The following is a 9,736-nucleotide window of genomic DNA, read 5'->3' as shown; positions in this document are numbered from 1 at the left end:
GAACTATGGCCAACTTACATCAGACTTTAATATGAGTACGAAGTCTTTCGCGACGGAGTCCTTGCATGAAAAGTTCTCGGTTTACCTGCCGCTTCAAATTTGGATAAAATCCCAAGCTTTCGATGACTACCTCCGTCATCTTCGTCAGGGGTAAAACTGACTGTCGTGGACCGGTGAGGCTTCAGCTTTTATAAGCGGCGGACGGCTTCTCATTGGCTGAATGACGTCACGGTGAAAACGGCGCGTACAGAGATGGCGGCCTTTATGTCCATAGATTTTGTTTGCGCGCTTTATCCAGCGTTGCTTGCAGCGCCATCCATCGCAACAGGCGGAGAACTCCGAGGAATGTAAGAAGTTCCCTCTGCGCTCTTTCTTTATCAATTGCGCGAAAATGGATATTCTGATCGTGATATCAGATCTACTCTGGCGAAGAAACCTAGGAAGTGCACTGTTCGAACAGATCAAGAGGACCAACACATCGCGCGGCTACCATTCTGCGGTGCAGCGACCAGCAAGATCGGCAGAGTCCTGAGCCGGCAGGGAATCAGACCAGTCTTCCGGCCACCTAGGAATATTAAGGAAATGTTGCGACATCTGAAAGATAATCTTGGCCTGAGAGTACCGGGAATTTACAGCATTCCTTGCGAGTGTGGCAAAAATTATGTGGGCCAGTCTATAAGAACCGTTGCCGATCGCTTTGTGGAACATCAGCGTCACCTGAAATACAGGTATCTAGAAAAACCAGCGGTGGCTGAGCACAGTTTGTTAAATAAACATAAGATTTTATTCGATGAAACCAGAATATTTGGTCACGCTTCAAACTATTGGGATTCTGTCATCAGGGAAGCAGTTGAAATTAGACTGTGTGACAATAATTTCAACAGAGACTCCGGATATGCACTCAGCAATGCATGGAAGCGCGCAGTTGATAAAGAAAGAGCGCAGAGGGAGACTTCTTACAAAAATGGCTCTGAGCACTATGGGACTTAACATCTTATGGTCATCAGTCCCCTAGAACTTAGAATTACTTAAACCTAACTAACCTAAGGACAGCACACAACACTCAGCCATCACGAGGCAGAGAAAATCCCTGACCCCGCCGGGAATCGAACCCGGGAACCCGGGCGTGGGAAGCGAGAACGCTACCGCACGACCACGAGATGCGAGCGAGACTTCTTACATTCCTCGCAGTTCTCCGCCTGTTGCGATGGATGGCGCTGCAAGCAACGCTGGATAAGGCGCGCAAACAAAATCCATGGACATAAAGGCCGCCACCTCTGTACGCGCCGTTTTCATCGTGACGTCATTCAGCCAATGAGAAGCCGTCCACCGCTTATAAAAGCGGAAGCCTCACCGGTCCACGACAGTCAGTTTTACCCCTGACGAAGATGACGGAGGTAGTCATCGAAAGCTTGGGATTTTATCCAAATTTGTCGTGGCAGGTAAACCGAGAACTTTTTATGCATCAGACTTTAATGTTTGGCAGAGTACAATTGTGCCTGAACACACAATGCACCGAACACTTCGACGATATGCCTGCGCAGTCGATGGCCTACGCATGTGCCAATGTTAACACCACGACATCGACGACTGCGACTGAAATGCACACGTGACCATCGGCGCTTGACGTTGTCGCAGTGGCAGAGCACAGCATGGTCTGATGAATCCCTATATGTCCTTCATGCCGGTAGTAGGGTGCGAATCCCTCTTCTTCCAGAGCAACAGCTCCTTGACACCCGCACCGCGCGACGGACACAAGCTGGTGGCGACTCCGTGACAGCCAAGGAATGTCGTTACACCGGTTGCAGATCACGTACATACCTTCACGACGATCATGTTTGTCGACGTCCGTGGCATTTTTAAGCAAGATGATGCGCCATGTCACATGACCAGGAGTGTGGTGAAACGATTGTAGGAACACAGTGATGAGTTCGAATTTATGTGCTGGCCTCCCATCTCACCAGATCTGAACACGATCGAACACATCTGGGATGTGATTAAACGTAGAGGCAGAGTTCATCGCCCTTCTGCCTGGAACAAATAGGAATTAGGTGACGTGTGTGCAGATGTGGTGCCAACTCCCTTGAGTGATCTACCAGGGCTTCATTGCTTCCAAGCCACGACTCGTCGCCGCTGTTATCCGTGCCTAAGTTGGCAGTACTGGCTACCAGGTAAGTGGTCGCAATGTTCTGGCTGATCAGTGTATTGTCTGTCATGTAAACACAATATTGGCTGCTAATGGCAACAGGGGTGGGACTGGATGTATCCAGTGGTCAGCATAGCGCGAGGATACTGAGCGTAGTTGAACTGCTTAGCCGATAAGTATCTCACAACACTGCACCAGTGGTAGTGGTGTTGATACAAAGTAGAGCAATGGAAAACTACGCATTATATCTACAATAACAGTTGCCGAAGCTTTCATTTCGTCTGACGGGAACACAAGGAATGTAGCAGATTGGTTCAAATGGCTCTGAGCACTGTGGGACTTAACAGCTATGGTCATCAGTGCCCTAGAACTTAGAACTACTTAAACCTAACCAACCTAAGGACATCACACAACACCCAGTCATCACCAGGCAGAGAAAATCCCTGACCCCGCCGGGAATCGAACCCGGGAACCCGGGCGCGGGAAGCGAGAACGCTACCGCACGACCACGAGCTGCGGACTGGATGTAGCAGAGTGAGAAAGAAGTGACAGATGAAGTATTAGCATTTGTGCAAGTTGAGGCCATGAAATGTGTGGTGACGTATGCGCTCGACTGTGCGGACATTGTACATGAGGAGTACAATGATGACGATAGGTACTTAACAAGTGAAAGTGATAATGAAACAGGTGTCAAATAATTGAGTTCATCAACCTTGTCGGTCAGGGAGCCCGCAAATCCCGTCTCCAGTGAAACGTAGTAAAGGACAAGCGTTGTCCAATGAGTGGGATAATCCGCAGCATACTAGTATAACAATTATGAACAGATTCGAATAAGTTCGCAGAAATATGACCGCGTATTGCATACGAAAAACTAAGGATATTCAAGGGAGGGCAAGGCACAATTGTTACAAAAACTGGTGCTTACGTGTTTCAAAAATGCTCGATACAACGTACAGGTCGTCATTTTTATTCGTTTTCCGTCTTTTCCTTTAGTTGCTCTAAATTCGTGGAGGTATGTATCGTCTATGCAACTAAATGAAGGCAGTTTGTTTATTGCCATACGCGTTTCGCTTCATTTATTTGGGAAGCCGCATCAGTGGCCTAAAATACTTATTTCTTTTTATAGATACAATAAAGTGTTATGTGAGAGATGTAATATACTCATATATTACATTTTGTCGTGTTTTTCTCTTACTTTTTAGGTAAGAAGCATCTTTTGTAGCACAAGTTCCGCATTGTAAACGTATCGTTCGGTGTTACTTACGATTTCCAGCGCTGTTAACACAAATGTGTGTTCCTGGAGATGTATTTGTTGGTCTTCATGCTCCAGTTGGCCCATTTCTGGTTTTGTTTATAGACATTTTTCACATCGCTTGTTTCACTTTCACTTTCCTTTGGTGATCGACATATGTGTGTTTTCGGTGTTGTTGTGTGTTTGTATGTCTTTTGTTTATGTTGTGTTTAATGTTTTCCATTTGTTGTGTGTGTGTGTTTGTTTGCTTGTGCACGCAGGCGTGTGTGGTTGTGTGTGTGTATTCTTTTTTTAAAAAATAAATATGAGTTTGTGTGTGTGTGTGTGTGTGTGTGTGTGTGTGTGTGTGTGTGTGTGTGATTTGCTGTGTGCTAATGTATTATTTTTTTAATAAATGTTAGTTTGTGTGTGTGTGTGTTCTGCTGTGTGCAAATGGTTCTTTTTTTAATAATTATGCGTTCATGCATCTGTGTATGTGTGTTTGGGGGGGGGGGGGGGAGGAAGGGAGAGAGAGAAGATGGGAAGGAGATTCATTAATTACTTATCCTGGTTAAATTTCGGTTTGTTATTGTTTTGGTGTCTAGCAGGGTCAGGGAGTTTTTGTTTATATGGATTTGGTCATTGAGTACCCTCTTTTCCATTGCGATGGCTCTTTGTAGGTGAAAGTTTTTTTGCAGTGTCAGGAGATTTTTGTTGTGATTATTCACTCGGATAACTGTCATGTCACAATCCATGTTGGATGGTTCATGTCCATGTTTTATCATGTGTTTGGCGAAGGTAGAATGACTGTTTTCATATTTCCAACTTCTTATATGTTCTTTATATCTAGTTTTAGTTCCTGCTTGTCATCCCCAGATATACTGATTTACATTCTTGGCACTCTAGCTGGTATATACCTGCTCCTTGATATTATCTGGTTTTTCTGTTGTTTGTAAATGTGATTGGAGTGTGTTTCTTGTTATGTAAGGTATTTGTAATCCCTGTTTCTTTAGTATATTTGCTATCTTGTGTGTTGTTTTGTGTTTGTATGTAAGAGTGTACCATTTTCCTCTGTTATTCATGTCATGAGTGTTATTGTTTTGTGTTTTCGTGTGTGCTGTAGTGTATGTGGGGTTCTGTGCTCTCTGCTAAAGTTATCAGCGTTTATTAACAACCCAACATTGTTGATCAACATAATACAAAAAAACTGAACACGTCACAGCAAGAACATTGCTACACACATACAACAAACACAAACGAAAAATCAGAACACTCACTAACAAAAATAACCATAAAGAACAGCATGACAATGTGCAACACACCCATCACCACAAATTTCACCCGAAATAAATACATCTCACAGATACACAATTAACAGAAAAAGGAACACACCTATTAGAGAAAGGGTTCAAACACAACATCAGCACAAAAATAGATAACCACTACATAGAAAACTTTATTGTAGAAACAGATAACATCCTGACAGAGGAAGAGAAAAAACAAAATAAGACTATAAATATTGGGCTAACACAAGAACTAGTGAAGAAAGAAATAAATAACATAATCACCATGTTAAAGAAAGAGCAAAACAGTAAACCTCATACATAGAAAACACTACTAAGAAATTAAAAGAAAAACTACAAGCTAACAACATTATAGTCACAAGAGCTGATAAAGGGAGCAGCACAGTACTGATCAATAAAGAACAATATACAGAAAAAACTAAAGATTTCATCTCTTCTAACAATATCACAAAACTAAAATCTGATCAACGAGCAAGCTTCCAGACACACACAAAAAAACCTCAAGGATATCAGACACATACTAACAGATAAACAAAAACAACATATCACACAGAAGAACCCAAAAGCACCAACAGTCAGAAGCCATCTCAGTGGAATTCCCAACTTCAGGAACACTGGTAAACATATTAATCAACCACATAGAAAACACAATCTGTGATACAGTCATCACAAAGAAAGGATATAAAAATTTTTACTGGTTACAAGTATGTCGACGAAATAAACTATATGGTAGATGAACCAACAGAAAAAATTGATAAACTTCATACAGATACAAACAACATACATAAAAATAACCACATTGCCAAGGAAAAAGAAACACAAAAGCATATACATTTCTTGGATATAACAATAAAGAGAGAGAACAATAAACACATAATGTTACTTAAAATCCGTCTTGATTGCAAATTTTTTATTCATATGACCCGTTTCGGTTCATTCAGAACCATCTTCAGATCTGATATTTCAGTTACAGGAGTAACCCGTCCAAATCCAGCAACTTTCACATGACATGTCACATCATCTGTGACGTAGCATGTGAAAGTTGGGTAGCTTTGAGGGATGAAATAGTGAAGGCAGCAGAGGATCAAATAGGTAAAAAGACGAGGGATAGTAGAAACACTTGGGTAACAGAAGAAATATTGAATTTTATTCATGAAAAGAGAAAATACAAAAATGCAGTAAATGAAGCAGGCAAAAAGGAATACAAACGTCTCAAAAATGATATTGACAGGAAGTGCAAAATGGCTAAGCAGGGATGGCTAGAGGACAAATGTAAGGATGTAGAGGCTTATCTCACTAGGGGTACGATAGATACTGCCTACAGGAAAATTAAAGAGACCTTTGGAGAAAAGAGAACCACTTGCATGAATATCAAGAGCTCAGATGGAAACCCATTTCTAATCAAAGAAGGGAAAGCAGAAAGGTGGAAGGAGTATATAGAGGGTCTATACAAGGGCGATGTACTTGAGGACAATATTATGGAAATGGAAGAGGATGTAGATGAAGATGAAATGGGAGATATGACATTGCGTGAAGAGTCTGACAGAGCACTGAAAGACCTGAGTCGAAACAAGGCCCTCGGAGTAGACAACATTCCATTAGAACTACTGACAGCCTTGGGAGAACCAGTCCTGACAAAACTCTACCGTCTGGTGAGCAAGATGTATGAAACAGGCGAAATACCCTCAGACTTCAAGAAGAATATAATTCCAATCCCAAAGAAAGTAGGTGTTGACAGATGTGAAAATTACCGAACTATCAGTTTAATAAGTCACAGCTGCAAAATACTAACACGAATTCTTTACAGACGAATGGAAAAACTGGTAGAAGCCGACCTCGGGGAAGATCAGTTAAGATTTCGTAGAAATGTTGGAACACGTGAGGCAATACTGACCCTACGACTTATCTTAGAAAATAGATTAAGGAAAGGCAAACCTACGTTTCTAGCATTTGTAGACTTAGAGAAATCATTTGACAATGTTGACTGGAGTGTCTTTTTCAAATTCTGAAGGTGGCAGGGGTGAAATACAGGGAGCGAAAGGCTATTTACAAATTGTACAGAAGCCAAATGGCAGTTATAATAGTCGAGGGGCTTGAAAGGGAAGCAGTGGTTGGGAAGGGAGTGAGACAGGGTTGTAGCCTATCCCCGATGTTATTCAATCTGTACATTGAGCAAGCAATAAAGGAAACAAAAGAAAAATTCGGAGTAGGTATTAAAATCCATGGAGAAGAAATAAAAACTTTGAGGTTCGTTGATGACATTGTAATTATGTCAGAGACAACAAGGGACTTGCAAGAGCAGTTGAACGGAATGGACAGTGTCTTGAAAGGGGGGTGTAAGATGAACATCAACAAAAGCAAAACGAGGATAATGGAATGTAGTCGTATTAAGTCGGGTGATGCTAGCCGGCCGGTGTGGCCGTGCGGTTCTAGGCGCTTCAGTTTGGAACCGCGTGACCGCTACGGTCGCAGGTTCGAATCCTGCCTCGGGCATGGAAGTGTGTGATGTCCTTAGGTTAGTTAGGTTTAAGTAGTTCTAAGTTCTAGGGGACTGATGACCACAGATGTTAAGTCACATAGTGCTCAGAGCCATTTGAACCTTTTTTTTCGGGTGATGCTGAGGGAATTAGATTAGGAAACGAGACACTTAAAGTAGTAAAGGAGTTTTACTATTTTGGGAGCAAAATAACTGATGATGGTCGAAGTAGAGAGGATATAAAATGCAAACTGGCAATGGCAAGGAAAATTTGATAACATCGAGTATAGATTTAAATGTCAGGAAGTTGTTTCTTAAAGTATTTGTATGGAGTATAGCCATCTATGGAAGTGAAACGTGGACGATAAATAGTTTAGACAAGAAGAGAACAGAAGCTTTCGAAATGTGATGCTACAAAAGAATGCTGAATATTAGATGGGTAGATCACATAACTAATGAGGAGGTATTGAACAGAATTGGGGGAAGAGGAGCTTGTGGCACAACTTAACTAGAAGAAGGGATCGGTTGGTAGGACATGTTCTGAGACATCGAGGGATCACCAATTTAGTATTGGAGGGCAGCGTGGAGGGTAAAAATCGTAGAAGGAGACCAAGAGATGAATACACTAAGCAGATTCAGAAGGATGTAGGCTGCAGTAGGTACTGGGAGATGAAGAAGCTTGCACAGGATAGAGTAGCATGGAGAGCTGCATCAAACCAGTCTCAGGACTGAAGACCACAACAACAACAACAATATATTCTTTTAAGATTCCGTGCCTCAGTCTGTAAAAACAGAACCCTGTCTGTGTGTGTGTGTGTGTGTGTGTGTGAGAGAGAGAGAGAGAGAGAGAGAGAGAGAGAGAGAGAGAGAGAGAGAGGGAGAGAGAGAGAGAGAGTCCGACTGTTAAAATTGATATTCGAAAACTCACTCATCAAAACCCGTACGATACTTCCCGTTGACTAGATTCATGAAATTTGTCAAGAAGCACGGTTTCACTCTACAAGTAAAGGAAAAAATTCGAAAATTGTTAGCTTGTAATTACATCACACGAAAAAAAATTTTGTCATTTTTTATCCGTCTGTCTGTCTGTTGGGTCTTTTAAGACCCCTTTTTTCTCTGGAACCGGTCGGCGTACCAAGTTGAAAGTTATTTCACATGCTAAACCCTACAGTCCCCTGACGGTGTAAAACATATAAGCTTCTAAGTCAAACCAAGAAAAGATTGGACCATTTGTCACATACGAAGGTGGCCCAGAAAGTAATGCACAGCATTTTTTTCTTCGCCGATTATTTATTGAACATAATGTGAATTACACACTCAAAAGGATAGTGTTTTATGTACACACCCTCTTTTTCCACATTATCTCCGTCCCATTCTATGTATGGTCTTCCTCCAGCGCAAAACAAGGGGGTGTATACCCTGCCCCTGCCTATCCTTGTGCTGATGGCGGAGCCAGTGCTTCACTTCGTGGATCAGCTTCTCATCGTTCTCAAAATGTCTTCCACGAAATGTTCAAATGTGTGTGAAATCTTATTGGACTTAACTGCTAAGGCCATCAGTCCCTAAGCTTATACACTACTGAACCTAAATTATCCTAAGGACAAACACACACATCCATGCCCGAGGGAGGACTCGAACCTTCGCTGGGACCAGCCACACAGTCCATGACTGCAGCGCCTAGACCGCTCGGCTAATGTCTTCCACGAGTCGCATCCTTTAATGGCTGTCCTCGCGAATGACAGCATCAGCTCGCTTCAACTTGTCAGGAATGACAGCCATGGATAGTCTCCCCGACCGCTGCACGTGGAGCTCTGCCGAACCGCCTTCTGAAGACATCTGCCTCCGTGCCCAGCGATTAACTGTACTTCTGTCGATAGCAGATGATCCATGGACTTCGCACAGGCGTTTGTGTATATTCCCCACAGTTTCTTTCTCTGCAGTGATAAATTCGATGACAGCGCATTGCTTGTACCGTACATCACCTACAGACACCATTTTGCCACTGTCCTGCAGCTATGCTGTCGGAGGTGACGGAAACTTGGCGCGCTCACTCAGACTTCAAATAATATATAAGTAACGTTTCGCCTTCGTAGCATTGCTTTCGGCTCAGAAAAAAAAATGCGGTGCATTACATTCTGGGCAACCCTCGTACTTCGAAACTCGCAAACTCACTCATCAAAACCTGTAGCATACTTCCCGTTGACCTAGAGTCAAGAAAATCGTCAAGAAGGAAGGTTTACCATTTCAAGTAAGATAAAAATTTGGAACTTATTAAATTGTAATTATATCACATAAAAAAATATCGTTCTGCCATTTCAACGTACAATGCATTTATCATCCATCAAAAGCATAATAGACGATCATTACTGCACGTAAACACAGAATGTAAGCAGTAGTCTTTCTTAGTAAGTAAATACAAAATATTTCATTAAATCTTCTCTGTCTACATAAACGTAGTAAATCCCCTGTTCGCTTCTTTTTGTGTGTCCGAGCTAGTAAGAGGAGATTCTGATACGGTCTTGCAATTTCCGGGACCAATATCCTGCCAGAATCTATATCAGTAAATCGATGACATTCTC

This window comes from Schistocerca piceifrons, chromosome 6, assembly GCF_021461385.2.
Source record: "Schistocerca piceifrons isolate TAMUIC-IGC-003096 chromosome 6, iqSchPice1.1, whole genome shotgun sequence".
Taxonomy (NCBI): Eukaryota; Metazoa; Arthropoda; class Insecta; order Orthoptera; family Acrididae; genus Schistocerca; species Schistocerca piceifrons.
The sequence above is the reverse complement of the archived record's forward strand: the minus strand, read 5'-3'. Positions refer to the sequence as shown.